This window comes from Mirounga angustirostris, unplaced genomic scaffold (genome assembly GCF_029215605.1).
Source record: "Mirounga angustirostris isolate CCGP_5_RB_7025 unplaced genomic scaffold, mMirAng1.0.hap1 SCAF_1, whole genome shotgun sequence".
NCBI classification, from domain to species: Eukaryota; Metazoa; Chordata; class Mammalia; order Carnivora; family Phocidae; genus Mirounga; species Mirounga angustirostris.
Window position 1 is genome coordinate 78,986,721 of NW_026991709.1, and position 22,066 is coordinate 79,008,786.

At 46.7% G+C, this 22,066-nt stretch overlaps 1 protein-coding gene across 11 annotated transcripts in view; it reads right to left on the reverse strand.

The window, feature by feature from the left end:
* ST6GAL1 (ST6 beta-galactoside alpha-2,6-sialyltransferase 1) overlaps positions 1 to 22,066 on the reverse strand; it is a 119,374-nt gene that overhangs the window by 86,577 nt on the left and 10,731 nt on the right. For 9 of the 11 annotated variants that reach the window (XM_064583325.1, XM_064583201.1, XM_064583495.1 and 6 more), the window contains exon 2: positions 6,575 to 6,695. The gene's annotated coding sequence lies outside the window, so the exon portion shown is untranslated. Of the gene's footprint in view, positions 1 to 6,574; positions 6,696 to 6,932; positions 7,123 to 22,066 lie in introns of those variants that run through there. The other 2 variants (XM_064583160.1, XM_064583450.1) reach the window with 2 other exon arrangements.

A 22,066-nucleotide genomic window follows, 5' to 3' on the forward strand; every position in this document is an offset into this window, starting at 1 on the left:
CTGCCCACCTATCAGAACAGCTAACATGAACATATGACCGTATCAAATGCTGGCAAGGACGTGGACAAAGTGGATCTCTCCCACTCCCACTTCTGGTGGGAGTGCTAAATGGTACAGCCACTCTAAAAAACAACTTGGCAGTTTCTTAAAAAATCAAAACTACCCTTGCCATACAACTCAGCAATTGCACGGCTGGGCATTTATCCCAAAAAAACAAAACTTTACGTCTACACAAAAACCTGTACAAAATTGCTCGTGGCAGCTTTATTTGTAATAGTCAGAAACTGGAAACAACCAAAACATCCTTCAAAAAGGTCAATGATGAGGGGCGCCTGGGTGGCTCAGTTGTTTAAGCGACTGCCTTCGGCTCAGGTCATGATCCTGGAGTCCCGGGATCGAGTCCCGCATCGGGCTCCCTGCTCAGCGGGGAGTCTGCTTCTCCCTCTGACTCTCCCCCTCTCATGCTTTCTATCACTCTCTCTCTCAATAAATAAATAAATATCTTAAAAAAAAAGTAATTTAAAAAAAAAAGGTCAATGATGAAACTAGTGCATCTATCCCATGAAATGCCACTCCGCAACAAAAAAGAGCAAACTACTGATAAATTCAACCACCTGGATGGACCTGAAGTGTATGATGATGACTGAAAACAAGCCCGTCTCAGAAGGGTGCATATCGTAGGTCTCTATTTACAGAACATTCTCAAAAGGACAAAATTATAGAGATGCAACACAGACGGGAGGGGCCGCAGCAGTGTGACCATGAAAGGGTGGCAGGAGGGAGATCTTTCTGGTGATGGAACAGTCTATCTCTGGATCGCAGTAGTGGTTCTGCTAATCCACCCATGTGAGAAAATGACATAGAAACATACACACATTGTACCAATCTCACATTCCTGGTTTTGATACTGTATTATAATTATGGAAGATGAAGCCATTGGAACAAACTAAACGAAGGATGCGCTGGACATCTCTGTACTATCTTTGCAAGTCCCAGTGAATCTACAATTGTTTCAAAATAAAACATGAAAGAAGAGAGGTGCACAGGCTACCAGCAGGGCAGCTGGGCTTCCAGCCCACATCCTTCTCCAAAATCGTAGTCCTCCAATTAGATAAGTATAATTTCACATGCAGCATGGTATTTCATACTGCCGTGCCTCTGCACTTCTACCCAGACTGCCCTCCCTCCACCTAGCTAACTTTTCATTTCCCTTACAGCCCAATTCACATACCTTCACCTCCTAGAAGCTTCCCTGACATCCTGTGCTAAGATTACTGATCTTTCAGGGTGTCTGGGTGGCACAGGTGATTGAGCGTCTGACTCTTGGTTTTGGCCCAGGTCATGATCTCACAGTTCTGAGATCAAGTCCCACATCTGGCTCCATGCACAGAGTCCGCTTGGGATTCTCTTTCCCTCTGCCCTCCCCCTGCATGCTCTCTAGTGCACACTCTCTCAAATAAATAAATTAAAAAAAAAAAAGATTACTTATCTTTCTTTGTACTTCCCTATACATACTTTCTCAACTGAATTGTGATTATTTATGTGCCATTATCTCTCACCACACGCAAGCCTCGGAATTGGAAAATATATTTTCAAACTTCTTCAGTAAAGGACTTGTTTGCTGAGTATATAAAGAATCCAACTCAATCATAAGAAGATAAACAAATCTTATTCTTTAAGTGAGCATTTCTTTAAGGAAATGCAAATAAAATCACAAGATATCACCACAGACCTACTAAAATAGCTAAAATTTACAAGACTGACCATACCAAGTGTTGGCAAGGAAATGGAGCAACTGGAACCCTCATGGAGTGCTGGGGACAATGTAAAATGACGCAACCACTCTAGAAAACAATTTGGCAGCTTCTTCTTCTTTTTTTTTTTAAAAAGATGTATTTATTTGACAGAGAGATAGAGCCAGAGAGCACAAGTGGAGGGAATGGCAGAGGCAGAGGGAAAAGCAGGCTCCCGGCCGAGCAGGGAGCCCTACGCAGGGCCCAATCCCAAGACCCTGGGATCATGACCTGAGCCGAAGGCAGACGCTTAACCATCTGAGCCACCCGGGTGCCCCAATGGCAGCTTCTTAAAATGTGAAACATACACCTACTATAGGACCCAGCCATTGTACTCTTAGGGGTTGAGGCAGGAAAAAGAATTCATAGGTCCCCACAAAAATTTTTTTAACAAATGCTTGCATTGGCTTTATTTTAATAGCCAAAAATTGGGAACCACCCAAATGTCCGTTAATAGATAAATGGATAAACAGATAGTGGTATTTCCTTACAGTAGGGTGCTATTCAGCAAAAAAGTAATGAGCTATTGATACACACAACATGGATGAATGTCAGATAATTAAGGAGTGTTCTTGTCGTGATGAGCACCAGGTCATGTATGGAAGTGTTGAATCACTGTATCGTACACCTGAAACTAATATTACACTGTATGTTAACTAACTGGAATTTAAATAAAAACTTTTTAAAAAATAAAAATAAAATAATAAAACCTTTAAAAAATTGTGCTGAGAGTAAGAAGAGCATGTGCTGTGTTATGCTATTTACATAAAGTTCTAGAAAATGCAAACTAATCTATAGTGATAGAAAGCGGATTATGGTTTGCCTGGGAATGGGAGGCAGGACATGGGAGGCAGGCTGGGAGGAGGGAAGGACAAGGTAAAGGAGGAAACTTTGGGGGGTAATGGTTATGTTCATGAACTTGACTGTAGGAAGAATTTCATGAGTGTATACATATGTCAGAACTCATCAAGCTGTGAAGTTTCAATATGTTGTCTGTCAATTAGACCTCAATAGAGCTGTATGAAAAAAAAAAAAAAAGAATGGGGACCTTTCAGCAGGCATCTACTTTGTGGGAAGAGCATTATATAAATAATTATTAATCTTCACTCAAGGTAGGGGTTATTCAGCCCATTTTACATCTGAGGAAACTGAGTCAGAAAGGCCAGGTAGTCGTGCAAGTATGGCCAAATGAGTCTCAAACCCAGTTCAAATGTCCTCAGAGCTGGGGCACTTGTCTCCGTATTGTGAGGTCTTCCAACAATGGTGAACTTCCAGTAAGAAGCCAGAAATGATAGCCCCGGCTTCAACAAGACCTCTAGGATGCGAACAGAGGAGGATGAAGGGCTGGCAACATTGAGATGCCAGGGGATCTGTGGCATCATTGAGAGGACACCCTCTCCCTTCTGGGCTACCATTGCCACAAATTCCTTCAACGACCAAACCCAGCCCATCACAGGTTTTGGGCCAGACAGGCCAAGGCAGGAAGAGGGCTGTACCCGTCTCTGGGAACATCCTTCCCTGGGCAGCTAGAGTGGCTGGGTGGGCAGGACCCTGGCCAGACACTCAGGAGAACAGACTCCATTTCCACTGTGTCATAGACAAGGCCCTTCCCCTTTCTGGGCCTCCATTTCCTTAGATGGAAGATGTGAAGGCCAACCAACCAGGTTTCCAAGGACCTCTTTCAGCCCTGATTCACATTCCGAGCACCCCGCTGAAATGAGCTTTTCCTCCTCCTGAAGCTGATAAGGGCCAGAGAGGAAAAGGATTCTTGATTATCTACAAAACTGTCCACTCCGCTCCCCCATCCCCAACCCCAGCTTCACAGTCAAAGACACTCTTAGTGCCAAACCAAATCTTTCCCTCTGCCACTCTGCCTCCTCCCCCCAGCCCTACCCTCTGCAATAATCTTCCAAAGACCCCGACCTGCCATTGCTGCTTTGCTCCCTCGTTAGCAGGGTGAGCCCTGGGACACACAGACAATTTCTCCCTTTAGAATTCTTGGAGATGATGTATGGTTACGAGCTCATATATGGCATATACAGTCGCAATGTAGGAGCGCTCCTCCTCCCCTTGTCCCTTGTCGTGCCTGTATGTTCAAGACCGAGCCAAAATCTCTTGCCCAAACAGGCCAGGATATGTGGCTGGGTACACAATCTCTGTGAAGCTGAATTAAATCCCTCTTGCCAGAGGAATAATCACTTACCCAAACATGAAGGAAAACCAAACAGATCCATCTCAGTATGTTCCCCTGGCAAGAGCACCGGGAGTCCAGAGGCTAAGAAGGCCTCTGCTTCCAGATGACTCAGAGACCTGGGGCCAGCAGCACCCCAACTCACCTCCCAGGGCATCACATGAGTGAGGGGACTATGCTAAAGAACTCTATGGACCTCCCAGCTCTGATGCTATCTTACTGTAGACTGAAGAGTCCTCAGGGTCTGAGAGGAACAGTGTGGCCTTTCGTGAAGCTCCAAGCACTGCCACCACAGCTGTTCACAGAGCGGCAGAGATGGAATGAGGTACCCCGAGGGAAGGGACCCCGCTTGTGGGAACTGCATTTGGGAACCCCTGCCCATGTAGGCGCCAACTTGCTGTGAAGAGCACCCACTAATTCTGAGAAGCTGTGGAGTCCCAGCCAGGCTCAGCTTACATCTCGGTTGCTTGTGGGCTCTGCCATCTTGGTCAAGTCTCTTTACCTCTGCGAGAGACTCCATTTCCACATCAGCCTCGTGAGAACAGAAAAACCTACCCTGTTAGGTCATTGCCGAGTTCAGTGAGATCCTACAAACAAAGCATGAAGCACAAGGCCTAGAGCCATGACTAAGCCTTCCCTACCCTTCCCTGCCCTTCCTCATACACACACCTAAAAGTCCTCAGAATTAGATCTGCCCAGCTAGTTTCACTGACCTGGAAAACCAAACCCCTGAAGAGGAAGGGGTCTTAATTCCAAGCACACCAGGGGACCACTGCATGAAGTGCATGGGGGCTGGGGCAGCAGCTACCGGGGTGGGGTCTGAGAAGAGTAGAGGCAGGGCTGGCCCTGGAGACCATCCACCATGTCCCCTTGCCAGTCACATACAAGGGCTCAGTGGTCAGGAGGCTTCCTGAGCAGTGCTGCATTCCACCAGCCTCCTTCTCTGCCTCCCCAGGAGCAAGTACCTTCCCCCTCAGCCACTAACAGTCACCAGTGGTGTGACCTGGCTTCTTAAAATGAGGGTGTGGGACCAAATGGCCCCTCTAGTCCTTTCCACCTTTTTAATTTTTATGAACTACAATTTTACAAGGTGAACTGATGCTTAACTGATGCCCCCAGCTTCTCCCCATCCCCTCCTCCAGGATGCATGAAGGGGGGGGAAGGGGGGCAGGGAGCCCAAAAGTTCTGAAAGTAGAGGGAGAAGGGCTGAGGCTGGGGCTCCATTATGCTAATTTAATTAGCTCTAATCTGCCCACAGCAGGGCCTTGAAGAAAGAGGCTTTTGTTTAAATTTCACATTTGGCAGGAAGTGCTCCTTCTCCTCCCCACTCCCACCCCCCAGTGGAGTTTAAGAGTCAAAAGCTCTAATTTCAGTCCTGGCTCTCACATCTAGCACTGGGGCTTCCTTTTCACACTTCTTTGACCAACTCCTTGATTTTTCCAGGAAGGAAATATGCCCCAGATGTCTGTCAGTAAAAGGAGAGTTTTTATCTGCCCTTATAAAAGGGCGTCAGTAATTCACAGATTCCCCAAGAAGCGAGCGACAAGGCAGGGAAAGGCCAGCGGACTTCTCTCCACTGATAAAACAAAGGTTTACTAATCAACTAAACCCCCTCCCATGGGCAGGGAGCTTCACAACCGTCTTACCAGGATAATAAGAACAGAAATCCCCCTCTTGTTCATCCATTCAACCAATGCTTATTGAGTACCTACTCTTCACAGGAGAGGAGGGAGAAGGGTGTAAGGGGAGGGGGGTGACTTGCTTCATGCCTCCCAGCCTGGTGGTGGCACAGCAAGCCTGTAATCTGAATCTCCAAAACCAAAAGGCCCTGGTTTGTAGCACTGGCTGATTTCCTCGCTGTAAACTTCCCCACCATGGCCAATTTCCGGCTATCAACAATGTTTAACAAGCAGCTTGCAAAATTCCTGAATATTTAAAAATCAGCTCTCTGAGAGCCTCCGGACTAGAAGCGAATTCTCCTGGCTTCTAAAAAGGGGAACCTTCATGAAACCTACCTGAAGGATTGTTAACAGTGGTTGGATTTCAGGCATGTTTTATTTTCTTCCGCATCTGTATTTTCCCAAATATCTTATGAGCGCATATTACCTTTACAGTCAGAACATACCTGGGTAATGAGTCATTTTTTACTGAGCTGAGTGGAATGCTTTGCAATCACCTCCCCACATAATTTCTTTCTGCCACCCTTGGGCATGAGAGAGAAAGGGAGAGTTTCCTAAAAGCCCAACTTCCCTGGCAGAACAGAGCAGGTGCACCTAAGTTCAGCCGTTCACCTGAATCTCGTGCAGTCTCACCTGGAGGACAAATTCATGCCCTCTGGAGTTCAAATTTCACCAGCAACCGAGAAAATACAACTCCCTGTTCAAAGAGTCCAAAAGCCGTGCTCTAAAAAATCAAAGTCTCTTCGGCCATCAAATGACCTTGCCCCCCAATGGGCAGAGGTGGAAGCAGACGGTTCGACTTATCAGAAACAACTGCTCCTTCTCCCTGAGCCTTAGAGAAAGAGGTTTCCCCAGAGGAGGAGGCTTCCACCCTCTTATATGCCCCCAAGCTGGGATGCAGGTGGTCTTACCTCCGTGCTGGGACACAGGCCTGGCACCCGGGCTTGGGACCGCTCAAGGAGGCCAGTTCATTTCAGCTGGGCTCCAGGATCTCACTGCTTCTCCCTCTCTGCACAACTGGCTCTACCTTGCCTGCGGAGAGGAGAAGAAATAAATAAATAAACCACAGGCACACAGAGAAAAGCTGCAGGCAGAGCACCAGAAGCGCGTATGTTAACACATGCAGGAGGGTTAGGACCCTGCCTCCTCCCACGCCCCGCCCTGGTCACTCCTGACCCTTTAGAGCCCCTTCCAGAACGACAGCCCCACCTGAGAGAGCCGGGCCGCTTTCCCAGGGCTCAAGCCGCCCATGTGCTCGCCCAGACCTACCCCTCCTGTGGCTGCACAATTTCAGTGAGCTGCAGGTGAAGCAAAGCAAACTACCACAGTCCCTTAGTCCCGTTATCAGTAAGGAAAGCACGAAAGAGAAAACTACGGTTGTGGCCCCAAGTTTCATTTATAGATAAGTCTTCTGGATAGCTGGTTCCAATCAACCAATATATCATCACCCTTGCCCCGTCTCCCTGCGACCGACAGTATAGTGTGTGTCATGTTACAAATGTGAACTCAACTCCTGATTTATTTTGAGAGCATTTGTAACGGAAACTAAGTTTCCAACCCCTATATTGTTATAGCTGCCTGGGTGGATGGCATTTGTTTTTCAAGTAACTGTTGGTCTTCCGAATGTCAAAGAAATTTATGTCCCATCTAGAAATTTTAGAAAATAGAGTTCAGTCAGAAGGAAAAAAATTACCTATTCTTCTTTCTCCAGGATAACTACAGATAACAAACCCTTCCTGGCTTTATTTGGTGATCTGGAGTTTTTACAAAGATGCAAGGAAGCGAGGCAGGGCTTAGTGCAATGTCATCAGCAGTCTTCTGCAGGGGCTACGGAACCTGTCCCTCGGTGGCCAGACCAGAACTGTCACCCCACCCCCAAAGGCTGGCCGTCACCAGTGGTTTTTTGTTAATTACAAATAGTTTGTAAAACTAAATCTTTGGGGAAACCCATGGTTATTTCCGTAAGACCCAGTCAAAGAGTTTCCAAATGTCTCAGGCTTGGCCTGCTGCCTCCAGGACTTCTGTGCCATATAAAGGGCTCCGGGCACTGGCGAGAGGTGACCCAGTGCCCCGGGCCTGGCCTCCCCTCCCTCCCCTCCACCCAGCCCCTCCCTCACCCACATCCTCGCTCGCCAGGTGTAACATTTCCAGTGCAAATGAGCACCCAGTGCCAGCAGTCTGGGTCGTCACTTGTCGTGTTCACACTCAGCTCAGCCAAGTATAAGACCTGATGATAAAACGAGGTCCCCTAATCAAGCTTAGGGAGGGGCTGTGTGAGAAGGAACTGGAAGGAGGAAAAGGTGAGAAATGCCCTGAGGAACAGAGAGGCGTGGTAACACACAAGTGTGGTGTCCAGGAGGAAGAGACCCTGAGATGCCATGAGAAACAACAGTCAGGCCACGAGAGTGCAGACCCCAAGAGGAAGTACCACCAGATGAAAGCGGAGGTAAAGTGAGCCACTGAGAGTATGGAAATGTCAAGGTCTCGCAAAGATTCAGGGTGAGCAGAACAAAGGACAAAGGCATCAGGTGACATGAGAAAATAAAAAGCCACTTGCAGCATTTGGGCACTTTGCCGCTGTCTACAATTAATGCCGACAAAACACCAGGGGCCAAAGACACGGTGCGGAGACTGGGTCAGGCTGGGAAGAGATCTCTATGTGAAATGCAGCCAAGCTGGGGCCCATCTGGGAGCCTGCCTGTAACCAGGCTTCCCCAGGGAACAGGACCAAGGTGCTCCCAGGGTTGGGGGACTAGGGGACCGCTGACTCACTGGAGGGAGGCTGCCTCTCTCCATCTCTCTCTTATCCCTCCTTTGGCTCCAGGCCAAACCTTCAGTGAGACATGGGTAGTTCTCCACATAATCTGTCTAAACAGACTTCATGGATTTCTGTGGCCCTGTGACCCAGGCAAAGACCCTGGGAAGCCAAGCCTCATGCCCCTTCCCAGCTGACCAGCCCCCCTGCCACTCCGCCCCATGCACCCTACACTCCAGCCACAGCAATCTGCAGACCACTGAGGGAATGTGGGGTTCCATCCGTGCTTTTTAAATCCTTTGGCAGGTGGCTTGCAGACCTCCGATATTGCTCAAATAGGCAAGTCATTCTACCTGTCTCCCTGCTACCCAACCCATACTCACACCTGGGCCTCCCCCTGATGGACAAAGGGTGGAACTTGGACTTAAAAGCAACTCACCTAAATAAGGGAGTTGGACCACTCAGATACTTTCAAAATTGCAACTATGAAAAAAGACTACAGTCAGCTAGTGGTGGACCCTCAAGCTTCAAGGGAAGGTAGTAGGGGCGCTAGAAGAAGTGAATGCCATGCACAAGATCAAGTGATGGGGCCACGGGGCCCTGCAGAAGGAGAGGAAGCTGGCCCACAAAGAGAACAGGGCAGAGGCCCAGGGAGAGGCAGACAGGAAACTGTGTAGTCCCAGAGAGAGCAGATGCTTGGTGATGTTCTAGAAACTGCAAAGCTCATCTGAACTTCCTCCTTTTTATTCCTATAAGCATCCCCTGAATCCCTTCCAGAAACCCCTGAAGAGCTAGGTTTAAAGCGGCTCTGGGGTCCCAGCGGCTTCAGCTCACTGAAGTCTTCCAGGGCGGGGACTGAGAGCAGAGGTGCTCCCCCACTATCACCCAGTGCACGGCTCTGTACTTGGGCTCTGGCCATCCATTGTGGCTGTTCAAAAGCCCTTTTTTTTTTAACTTCCTTCCCAAGTTTATGGCTAGATTTTTGACAGATGAGGCAACTTGATGGGATAGCCTTGGATTGCAAGTACAACTTGTACTTTGCAGAAACATGAGAAATAAACAATAACAGAGCAGTAATAACAGACAGTAGATTTTTCTATTATACAGTTTTGCTATTAAGTGGCTTATACTTACTCCTCCTACCACCCTACCGGTGTGACCCATTCAGCGGACCACAGAGGCCCCTTGCATTCCCTTGCCCCTGAGCCACCTATATACTCATGGACTTCCTTGTAGTTTTAATACAGCACCCACTGAATTGATGACCGCCTGTAATCTGTAGGTGTTCTGCTCCCCGACCTTCCTCCAATTCCACAAGGGTCACTGGCTTGACATCTAGATTTGGCTTCACCCCTTGTCTCCCGCGGCCTAACCAGCCAATGCTCTACTCCATGCCTTCCTCATGCTTGGGGCCTGTTCTCTGCCCCATCACTTCCTGCCCTCACTCCTGCCTGCACCATTCCCTCACTTGACAGCCCCTGGCAGCTCCTAGCTAAGGTCCTCCGTCAGCCCCCAAAGCATCAGAAGAAGATTCTAAGGAAGAAAGCAGACAAATGAGAGGCTGCCTTGGCCTCGTTAACTCCCTCACACCTCATGTACGTGTTTCCTTCAGATATACAAGGTGTGGGCGCTGACCACAGACCAGAGCCAGGATTTAGAGAGCCCACCAAGAACCAAAGAACCCAAAGAAGTTCATAGAATGAGCCAAGCACATACACCATAAGAATTTCATGGCCCAGGGCGCCTGGGTGGCTCAGTCGTTAAGCGTCTGCCTTCTGCTCAGGTCATGGTCCCAGGGTCCTGGGATCGAGCCCCGCATCGGGCTCCCTGCTCCGCGGGAAGCCTGCTTCTCCCTCTCCCACTCCCCCTGCTTGTGTTCCCTCTCTCGCTGTGTCTCTCTGTCAAATAAATAAATAAAATCTTAAAAAAAGAAAAGAATTTCATGGCCCAGCATCCCCTGATGTAAGCGTCCCCCAAACAAGGACCATTACTGATGGGCTTGGTTTTGAGTCAGAGAATGGGTCAACGTATCCCAGGGGTAGGGTTCGGGCCCCAGGTCCCTGGCTTAAATGAAGGATCGCCATAGGCACACAGGAGCCTTGGCATAAAAGATAACCCTGTTAACCCTGATTCCATTATTCCACATTATCTGGAATGTGAGCGGCTGCTCTGATTGTTTGGATATGGAAGCTAAATTAGCTAAGAGCTTTTATCGATCCTTGTACATAAAACTTTCCAGGGTCTGGGTCTCTACAAATTTGCTGAGCTCTACAGTCAGATCAGAAGACATTGCACCCAAAATACAATGAGAATTTCTGCTAAAATCAGAAGACTTCCTGGATTATTTCTGCCTTCCCCTTCCTTCTGAGCTCTTGTTTCTTCTGGAAGGTTCATCTGTAGGGCCCAGACCCAACATTATAGGGCTTCTATACCAGACCAAGGGCTAACCACAATGTTCCTTTTTTTTTTTTTTTAATTTAAATGTTTTTGGCAACTACTGTGTGCCAGGCACTTACTATACTAAATTATTCATTTATTCCTCACACAATCCTATGAGGCAAGGAGTGTTTTCTCCATTTTCAGGCGAGGAAAAGGTCTTAAGTAACTAGCCGGGGCCCAAAGCTGGGAAGAGATGAAGCCCGAATTCTACCCACTAGCCTGCCTCCCCAAGGCTTTCTTCCCTCAGTGTTAGGACAGAGCTCCGCCAAGCTCTCTCAACAAAAGCCGAAATTAAGGAGGAGTTCAACACTGACTACACGGGCTCTGACAAGAAAAGAAATGGTGTAAAGAATTTATTTCCAGAGAACCAGAAAAAGGAAGTTCTTCTGCCACTGCCGTGTGCAAAACCCCAAAGAAGGGAGCTCCTGCTCATTTCTTTGACTGTGTTGTTAACATGTTGTCGGCGGCAAACAATCCCTCAGTTTTGACTGTGCCTATTCGAGCTGCCAATCTGGATATGCACGGAGACACACAGGCCCTTTCTATAGTCAGAGCCATACACATGACTTCAGGCCTTGCCCCGCTCCTGCAGACCCCTAATCTCTGCCACCCAAATGCAACAACTTTTAGCTCTTTGATCTAATTCTAGAAGGATCTCTGTGTATCTAAATAGCATACCTACATGGCCTTTTGTTTTCAATATTAGATATTATTCATTACTTCCTATTATGGAAAATGAGAATTTAGCTTGCTTTTATCACCATCCCATGTACCTCTTCTACTTCTCCTAATATAAACCTTTTTTTTTTTTTATTAAGTCAGCACTAGATGTTACATTATTATGACCAGATAAATGATTATTCACAGCCAAGCTTTGTGGTGTGCTCTGGTTCAATCCTTTCATGTATATTCCTTCATTGTCCTTTCTGGAGTCCATTAGTGTCTCTCTTGTTTATTTGTTTAATCTTCTACATACCTATCACTAATTTAGCCCTCACTTTGCCAACTTTTCTTTTTTTTTCTTGAATCTCTCCCTTCTGGAATCTTCGGTCCTCCTACTCCAACCTGAGCTGGTTGTTCTCCAGGCGTAAAGGAAGACTCCTTTTCTTCTGTCTTAATTTACCACCCTAATTTTGAAGGAACATATCTAGAGTCGCTTCCTCGGAAAGGATGTATGGGAAGTACAATCATTGAGATTTCTTATATCGGAAAATGCCATCATTCTTCCCTCACATTTGATTAATAGTTTGTCTGAATATAAATTCTCAGCTGGAAATAAATCCCTCTCAGAACTTTAAAGGTAGGGCTCCATTGCCTTCTAGTTTCCAGGGCTGCCATAGAATCAGATTTCTATTCTTCTATGTGATCAGCTTAGGATTTTTTTTTCCTCATGTCTTCAAGCTTTGCTTCTGGTTTGTGTGGGTTTTTTTCCACAATGATGTGCTTTGATGTGTGTCTTTTTTCATTCATAGCACTGGGCATTCAAGTGAGTTTTTTCATCTAGAAGCCTATGTTCTCAAAATTTTCCTGTATTATCTCTCTGATACCTCTTCCCCTCCATTGTCTCTATTCTCTTTTTTTTTGTACGTCCTCCTATTCAGATGTCAAACTTCTTAGAATGATCCTTTCTTATTTTTCCTTGCATAGCGCCCCCCCCTTTTTTGGTTTCTAACCTTTCTCCAAGGCTTCTTCAACTTTATATTCAAAACCCTCTACTGATTCATTGATTTCTATCATACTTTTAATTTCCAAGGGTTCTTTCTTATTCTCTGAATACTCCTTTTGTTGCACACTGTCTTTATTTTATTACTGTGCTATCTTGTCTTGTGTCCAGGACACCAGTAATTATAGTTTTTGTGAAGTTCGCTTCTCTCCCCAGCACTGTCTCTATTTCTTGAGAGTTTCTTTTTATGTGATTGTCTTTTGTCTCTTTTTGGTTTCTGTGTTTTATGTTTCAAACTTTTCTCAAATATCTGGAAATACTGAGCAGTCTTTTTAAATTTAAAAGTGAGACCCTAAAAGCTGACCAGAAACCCCATGTACATGGGCAGAGTTGCTGGTCCAGTGGCTTACCAGAGGAGGGTTGAGAGTAATCACTCAGTTTTATTTAAAGAACTCTCTAAAGGCTAGTGAAGCAAAAGCAAAAATGAACTTTTGGGACTTCATCAAGATAAAAAGCTTCTGCACAGCAAAGGAAACAGTCAACAAAACAAAGAGGCAACCCACAGAATGAGAGAAGATATTTGTAAATGACACTACAGACAAAGCGCTGATTTCCAAGATCTATAAAGAACTTCTCAAACTCAACACCCAAAAAACAATCAAGTGAAAAAATGGGCAGAAGACATGAACAGACACTTCTCTAAAGAAGACATACAAATGGCTAACAGACACATGAAAAAATGTTCATCATCATTAGCCATCAGGGAAATTCAAACCAAAACCACATTGAGATACCACCTTACACCAGTTAGAATGGCAAAAATGGACAGGGAAAGAAACAACAAGTGTTGGAGAGGTTGTGGAGAAAGGGGAACCCTCTTACACTGTTGGTGGGAATGCAAGTTGGTACAGCCACTTTGGGAAACAGTTTGGAGGTTCCTCAAAAAATTAAAAACAGAGCTACCCTATGACCCAGCAATTGCACTACTGGGTATTTACCCCAAAGACACAGATGTAGTGAAAAGAAGGGCCATGTGCACCCCAATGTTCATAGCAGCAATGTCCGCAATAGCCAAACTGTGGAAAGAGCCGAGATGCCCTTCAACAGATGAATGGATAAAGAAGATGTGGTCCGTATATACAATGGAATATTACTCAGCCATCAGAAAGGATGAATACCCAAGTTTTACATCAACATGGATGGGACTGGAGGAGGTTATGCTAAGTGAAATATGTCAAGCAGAGAAAATCAATTATCATATGGTTTCACTTATTTGTGGAACATAAGGAATAGCATGGAGGACATTAGGAGAAGGAAGGGAAAAATGAAGAGGGGGAAATCGGAGGAGGAGACAAACCATGAGAGACTATGGACTCTGAGAAACAAACTGAGGGTTCTAGAGGGGAGGGGGGTGGGGGGATGGGTTAGCCTGGTGATGGGTATTAAGGAGGGCACGTAATGCATGGAGCACTGGGTGTTATACGCAAACAATGAATCATGGATCACTACATCAAAAACTAATGATGTACTGTATTTTGACTAATATAACATAATAAAATTAAATTAAAAGAAAGAGTGAAAGAAAGAAAGAACTCTAAATATCAGTATCTATAGGCCTTTTCTCTTAGACTGTTAAGTTTATGCAGAGAGACCCCTCTAATCTTGTGACTAGAGAAAAGGGGAGATAACCCTAGCTTCCAGCACTGTGGTAACCACAAAAAAAGAAAGTTGGGGAGAGAGTTTCACTGTCCAATATATAGACTTTTATTCATTCCCTGTTTTAGAAAGGCATCTCACACTCGCCCTTCTCAGGTTGGCCTGTTGTGTGCCTGATCTTAATCGGGTCTTAAAATTGAGTTTGGGGTGCCTGGGTGGCTCAGTTGGTAAGCGACTGCTTTCGGCTCAGGTCATGATCCTGGAGTCCTGGGATCGAGTCCCATGTCAGGCTCCCTGCTCAGTGGGGAGTCTGCTTCTCCCTCTGACCCTACCCCCTCTTGGGCTCTCTCTCTGTCACTCTCTCTCTCTCAAATAAATAAATAAAATCTTAAAAAAAATAAAATAAAAATAAAAAATAAATAAATAAATAAAATTGAGTTTGTTCCTGGAAAGATCCTTAAAAGAAGTTTTAGTTACCAGGAAAATTTAAAAAAAAACAAAAAAACTTGTTTTCCAGGCATAGTTTCAAAGGCCAGACATTTAGGAAAGCATTAACACAGGTCCATAATCACTTAGCAAGCATCTTCAAGGCCTGCTAAATGTCAGAATTCGGAATGCTTCCGTATTTTGGAAAAGTGGTATGCGGCCTACACACTATCTTGCCTAAAACCCGCAGCCGGGGCAGGGCAGCTCTTCATAATGACAGCGAGTAATATTTCTGCCGCAGAACAAATGCAGGTTTATGCTAAGTAGGTTACAGATTTATAAATAGCCTCACATTAGTCCGGGACAGGTTTTGCCACCAAACAGGTTAAAAATAAAACTTGGTTTTTACAGATTTTTGAATTTGGAAACTGTAGATCAGAGATGGTGTGTGCGTTCCGTACGCACCTCCTACACCTCCAGCCACACTTGGGGCATTTTCACAGGGATTTTGTCACTCTGTGGGTCGCCTGCTTGCAACGAGAGGTGGAAAAAAATGAGGCAAGTTGGAATGGGGGGTTGGGGGAGGCCAGGCTCAAGAGGGAGAGCGTCTAGTCACTTGGAAAGTGTGCATCCCGGTTCTATCCTAGCAAGCCCTGTTACTTTGAAAAAGCTACTTAACCTTCCCTGAGCCTCGGTGTCCTCATCTATAAACTGTGGGTAATTCCTACTAATTCTGAAGTGTTTTTGTGAGGATTAACTTAAATTCAGCCAAGAACTATGTATTTTGCCCACTATTCCTAAGGCATTGCTCTGAGTCCTAGGAAAATAATTATGAACAAAAGAGATAAAAGTCCCTGCCCTCATAGAAACAACTTCCCAGTGAGAAGAGACACAGAGTAAATAAGCCAGGTGGCCGTATATGCCACTGAAGAACAACAGGCAGGATAAAGGGGAGAGAGCCAGCGGGATGCAGATTATCTTATATATAAGATGGTCAGAATGGCCTTTCAAATAAGGTGATGGTTAGTTAGAAACCTGAATTCAGGGGGGCGCCTGGGTGGCTCAGTTGTTGGGCGTCTGCCTTCAGCTCAGGTCATGATCCCGGTGTCCTGGGATTGAGCCCCACATCAGGCTCCCTGCTCTATGGGAAGCCTGCTTCTCCCCTCTCCCACTCCCCCTGCTTGTGTTCCCTCTCTCTCTGTCTCTCTCTCTGTCAAATAAATAACAAAATCTTAAAAAAAAAAAAGAAAGAAAGAAACCTGAATTCAGGAAAAGAAAGGGAACACAAGGAGAGTGTATGAAGGAAGGGTATTCCAACTGAGTGGAACAGCAGTGCAAAGTCTCTGAGTAAAAAATAAAAAAGAAATGTGATTTATGTTTAAGGGACATGAAGTAAGACAGAATAAAGGGACAGAAAATTATAGGAGCTGAAGTCTATGAGGTCCTGAGGACCGAATCCTGCAGAACCTTGTAGACCCTTCAAAGAACTTTGGCTCTAAGTGAAATGGGGAGCCCTTGTTGGTTTCTGAACAGAAAAATGACATCATACTACATCTTTTAACGTGATCACTCTAGTTGCTGTTTTGAGGAGACCACAGGAGCAGGAATGTAAGTAGAAGACCCAATTATGAAGCTATTCTAAAAATTAAAAGCAGAGATTGATCTGTCCTTGACCAGGGTGAATTTAGTGGATCAAACAAGTAGTCAGTTCCTTGATTTACTTTGCAAGTGCAGCTGAGACGGTTTGCTGATAGCCTGGATGCAGCATGAGAAAAGGAGAGTCAAGAGTGACTCCATAGGTTGAAGCCCCAGCAACTGGAAAGATGAAGCTGTCTTCTCCTAAAGTGGGGAATGGAGGTTTTCGACGTAAAAGCAGTTCAGTCTTGGACTTGTCATCACTGAGATGTTTATTTGACACCCAAGGAAATGTGGTAACTGAATATAAGAGTATGGCATTCAGGGAAAGGTCTGTGATGGAGCTATAGCTTGAGGGTTGTTGGCATATGGATGGTAGGAGATCACCAGGGAGTGAGGAGACAGAGAAGAGGTCAAGTCCAAGGGCTGCTCCCTGAGGTGCTCCAAAGTGAACAAGTGAAGATGAGCTGACAAAAGAAACTGAGGAGAAGCCAGTGACAGAAGAGGAGAACCAAAGGGTGTGTGCTATTCCAGAAGCCAAGAGAAAACACTTTGTCAAGAGAAATGGAAGAACCAACCAATCAAACGCTGCTGATAAATCAAGAGAAGGACTGAGATTTGACCATTGGGATTGACAATATCGTGAACATATTGGGGTGACAAAACTGGTGAACCTGACAGGTGTGGTTTTTGTGGAGTGATGGAGGCAAAGTACTCATTCGACTGGGTTTAAATCATGAGAGAAGAGGAACTACAGGGAGCAAATGATTCTTTCAAGGAACAAAGAAATGAGGCAGCAGCTAGAGAGGAAGATGAGGTCAGGGGAAGAAGTGCATGTGCATATGCGTGTGGGTGGGTTTCAGTGGGAGAAAAACAACAGCCATAGATAGACAGATGGGGCAGGCAGATGGGAATGGTCCAGCAGAGAGAGAGAGAAACATTGGAAAGAGAAGGGAATATTGCTGGAGTCATGTCCTTAATTAAGTAAGGGAATAGGACACAGCACACAAGTGGAGGGGTTGGTCTTAAACAGGAGCAGAAATAATTCATCATCCACAGTAACAGGCAGAAAGTAGAATTTATGGGCGTACGTTTGGTGGCAGAAAGGTGTGAAAGTTCTCTGATTGCCATTACTTTCTCAGGTAAGTGGGAAACAAGGTTCTGAAAGTAAGGATGGGAGGTTTGAAGACCAAGAAAGAGGTATGAACAGTCACCTAGATTAGAGAAAATGGCAGTGGTTCTCAGCCAAGACTGCCCATTGGAATCAACAGCCGAGCTTTAAAAAAGGGTTGAGATGTCCAGGTCCTCTCCATGAAGACTCTGAATTCATTCATTCTAGGTGGCATTCAGGCTGCAGTACCTTTTATGATCTCCCCCAGGTAATGCTAATGGAAGCCAGAGTTGAGAACCACTGGACCGAGGGAATGGAGAAAGATGGCCTGACAATGGCCAAGTCCACTTAAGGATCATGATGGTGAATTAGAGCGGGAGCCATCAGGACAGCGGTCTGCTTCTCTACTGTGGCATTCAGCTGGGGGCAGCAGGCGGCGGGGGGGTGGGGGGATGGGGGGGTAGTGAGCTGGAGGTAACCAGGGTTACGTGAGATCCCTGTAAGGTGCACACCATAAGAGTCCAGTAAATCAAAGCTATGTTTATTTTTATCACCAGCAAAGTGACGTAAACTATCCTTGTAGCAAAAATCAAATATAATTTTGTTTTTATCTCATCCAAATGATTCACCCAATTTGTATCTATCACAGGGTTTTGAAGTCATTTGCAAGTAACTAAAATCACAAATGTCTATCCTGAAATGTTAAGGAGGTGCCCTGTGGTTCTTTGCTTGTGACCCTGAGCACTGGCATTCACCGGTCACCCCTCCCACCCAGCTCCCCGAGTCCCAACGTGACAACAGTTCTGCGCCAAAGTTTTGTGAAGCCTGCATTTCAGGGGTTCCATATTCGCAATTCCTGTCTGGTGATCTGTGCTACTCCCTCTGGGAAGGTCCACCCTTGATCCTAGCCCTGAGCCTGGAGAGATCTCTGTGGTGATAGGTGCCATCTCAACACCCCCTCCCCGAGCCAGTCTTGGCTAGGACCCTGTCCCTGTCTACCCAACTGCTGGAAAAAGACTGCATACTCTATCCTGAGCCTAAACTGTGCGAACTCGAATGCCAGCAGAGGGTAGAAGCCCTGTGGGCTCCCCTGTGGGTCCCCCACTGCCCCCTATTGTCAGCTCCTGCCTGCCCTTATCAGTGGATCTCATGCCAAATCCCGGGTGTGAACTTCCTTCTACCCTACCCTAACTGCCCAGGCAACACCTCCACCCCCCCACGGTGGTCTCACCTGGTCCTCTCTGGCCCCGCCCGGCCCCTGCCTTTTGCTCCATCAGCAACATGTGCAGCTCCCATTCATCTGTGTCCTGATTGTACCCCCACCTCTCCTCCTAGACAGAGGCTCCTCCAGGAAGGGGCTGGACCTCACGTAGCTTCCGATCCACAGTGCCTAGCAGAGTGCCAGGCCCGTGGCCAATAACTGAAAATCACTATGACATTAAAAATAGCCCCCACTTATTATCACTAATTACATGCTGGTACTAGGTTAAGCACTACCCAGGACTCACCCCAATGCTGTCAGGTAGCAATGATTAATACAGATTACAGATGAGAAACTGAGGGTCAGAGAAGGTGAGTTCCCGAGTTCAGACAGCGAAGTAAGTGGCCAGAAGAAGAAGAAGAAAAAGAAGAAGTAGAGGCATATCTGGAATTAAATCTGAGTTTATCTGGCTGCAAAGCATGTGGTGTTTTTCACAACATGACAGGGCTTTCTGAGAAAGAGGACCCTGCAGATGGTAATGGGGAAGTCAGGGAGTTGCCTCCCAGCCCCCACTCTGGGTGCCACCTGGACAGTCCCAGAGACAGGAGCAGGACTCTCCAAGTGCAGAAGCATGTCCCTGGGAAGTGCCTTTCATCCATCTCCTCCTTACCTGATCTTTCCTCTCCTCTGGATTTATAGGCCAGAATAAAATGTTCATTGTGTAGAGCAAAAAAAGGAACCGCCACAAGCCCTCTGGCAGGAAGCATCTTCTGGGGATTTATTCCTAACACTGTCATTAACCACCCCCAGCTCAGGCCCCGGGCCAGCATCCTCCCAACACCAGACAACTGACAAAGGCTGTCTGCTTGGATAAATGAGGGTCCAACCCAACTGCTTTTGTCAGAGCTCCTTCAATGCCCTGCCCCCTTCTCACCTGGGACAAATTCCTATGACCCTGGTTCCCAACAGGATAAGAAAAAGAAGAGCAAGGTCCTAAATGTGACTCCACCTGCCCTAGGGCTCAGCTCCACGGATCAGCCCAGAGAACATTTCCTATTTCATCTTGCTGCTTGGGTCTCACTTCCAAGGCCAGAAGTGACGGGTGAAAAAGGACTGGCCTGAGTGTTCCCCACCCTGGGCTCCTGCATCTCCCACTGTGCTCTCACACCTTGACCTTCCCTAGAGAGCACCAGCTCAAGCTCACTGGGGTTGACTGCATCCTGGTCTCGGGGGGCAGAGGGCGAGCCCGGGGACGGCTGGGAACTGTGCTGGGCTGGGGCTGTGCTGAGAGCCCAGTCAGCATCCTGCCATCCAGGGGGCCACTGTCTAACAGAGCTGACTTCACGTAACCCAGGAGTATGGTGTCCTAGATGAAAGGTCTTCTCTTTGCTGAAGGTGCCAGCAACTGGTGGGGCCCATCCTGAGCTAATGCGGAGCTAAAAAGCCTGTGTCAACATAGCTGAGAGACCAATAGGATAAAGAAATTGGTTTCTTCAGCAGTAAGGAGTAGCTTGGTTCTCTCTAGAACCACCCATCACCCTCCACACAACACACACAACAGGGCTTTTGGACCGCCCCCCACCGCCCCCTAGTGGCATGGTAGGCCCCACTCCAGAACCTCAAAAATCCCAATCCTTCCTGGGGCAAAATGTGAGTTGCCTCAGGCCACACTAGCTCAGTCCTGAGGTCTGGCTACCAGCCCATCCTGATGTATTGTGTTGGAGACCAATTTCTCTGAGGCCAGGGCCCCGCCTTGTTCTCATCAGCACTCCTGAAAAGTAAAGCCTGCTCCAGAAGCCCCTGGCATCTCTGTCCCTCCTGTCCCTTTTCCAGACCACAAGCCTCTACCAGGCAGACCTGGCAGGGGCCTGCTCGCCTCGCAGCTCCAACATTCTGTCCCGTGGCCTGGCGTGTCTGGGACACCCTCCTCTGCCCTGGATAACTCACCACGCTGTTCACAGCTGCCCCGACTCAGCTCTGGCCCAGACTTTGCCAGCAACCAGGAAGGCAGGCAGGAGACCCAGACAGAGGACCTGCCTCCCTCCCTCTCCACCGCCTCCCCTCATAGCCCCCAGCTGCTTGTCTGAGTCAGGAGAGCGCAGCTTCTTGCCTGGTGACCAAGTGGTTTGGGGCAAGACTGCAGGGAGCATGTCCGTGACTGTGGGAGTTTATATGGACACCTGTGGGTGCTCGAACAGATGTCTCTAAGTTCTCAGAAGGGCAAGAGGTGTGCCAGCAATAACAAATGCTTCTGTGTGGCTCTTTTATTCTTCGCCATCTTTTCACATCTATGATCTCATTTGAACATAAAAACAAATCTGAGGGTAGGCAGCCCCACAATTATTATCCCCTTTTATGGATAAGGAAATTAGGGTTAGGACTAAGCAGCTTGAGGTTACACACAACTACAGTCTGGACCATAATTAGGCTCTTATATTTACCTGAAATTTACATGGAAAAGAGATTTATATTTCATAAGTCTCCATGTAGGTAAAATATATGAAGTATAGTTATCTAGAAAGTCTTTATCTATAACAAATATTTTTTATAATTAGTTGTATTTTTATATTTTATGTTGCACAAAGGTGGCCACTTCTGGTCTTCTGTTCACCACAAATCATAGCGTGGTAGAAAAACCAGGGGCTTTGGCGTGCAGGCAGCTCAGGGGGTTCAAGTCACAGTCTCCCATTGTGCAACTGTGGGCAAATAAATCTCTCTCTCTTAACCTCAAGTTTCCCCATCTGTACCATAGGGATAATTATGCCCATTCTATAATAGGGCTGTTGGGCAGCCTAGAGATACGGTCCATCATACCTGGCACGCTGGGCCAGGGATGCTCTTCTCCCATTCTCCACCCATCAGAACTCTTTCCATTCTTTAGCATCCAGTTCAAACTCTATCTCCTTGGTGAAACCTTCCTCCTCATCCTCTGGGCCCCGCCACCCACTGAGTCATCTGTTTTACAGTGTCTCATTCTGCCTAGAGTTCAGTGTTCATGTAACTGACTCGCCAACTTCCCCATGAAAAGACAATGTCTTGTTCATCCATTGTATCTCCCACCTGCTCTCCACACCCTGAGCATCAGTATTTAACAATACCTTTTTTTTTTTAAGATTTTATTTATTTGAGAGACAGAGGGAGGGAGGGAGGGAGCGTGAGTGGGGGGGGGCAGACAGAAAGGGACAAGCAGACTCTGTGCTGAGCATGGAGCCCCACGCGGGGTTCTATGTCAAGACCCTGAGATCATGACCTGAGCTGAAACCAAGGGTCGGACCCTTAACCGACTGAGCCACCCAGGCACCCCAACAATACCTTTTGATAGCCTAACACAAAATTATACAGAACTAAAAGCCACCCAAGATCCCACTATCCAGAAAAAAAAAAAAAAGATTAATATCACTGCTTACATGTCTCTACATTAACATGTGGATAGAAGCGTGGAGGAGGGCAGCATGCATGAAACAAGGATGGCTGGAATGCTTGATAAAATAGCTATTTTTTTATTTTTAAATTGTAT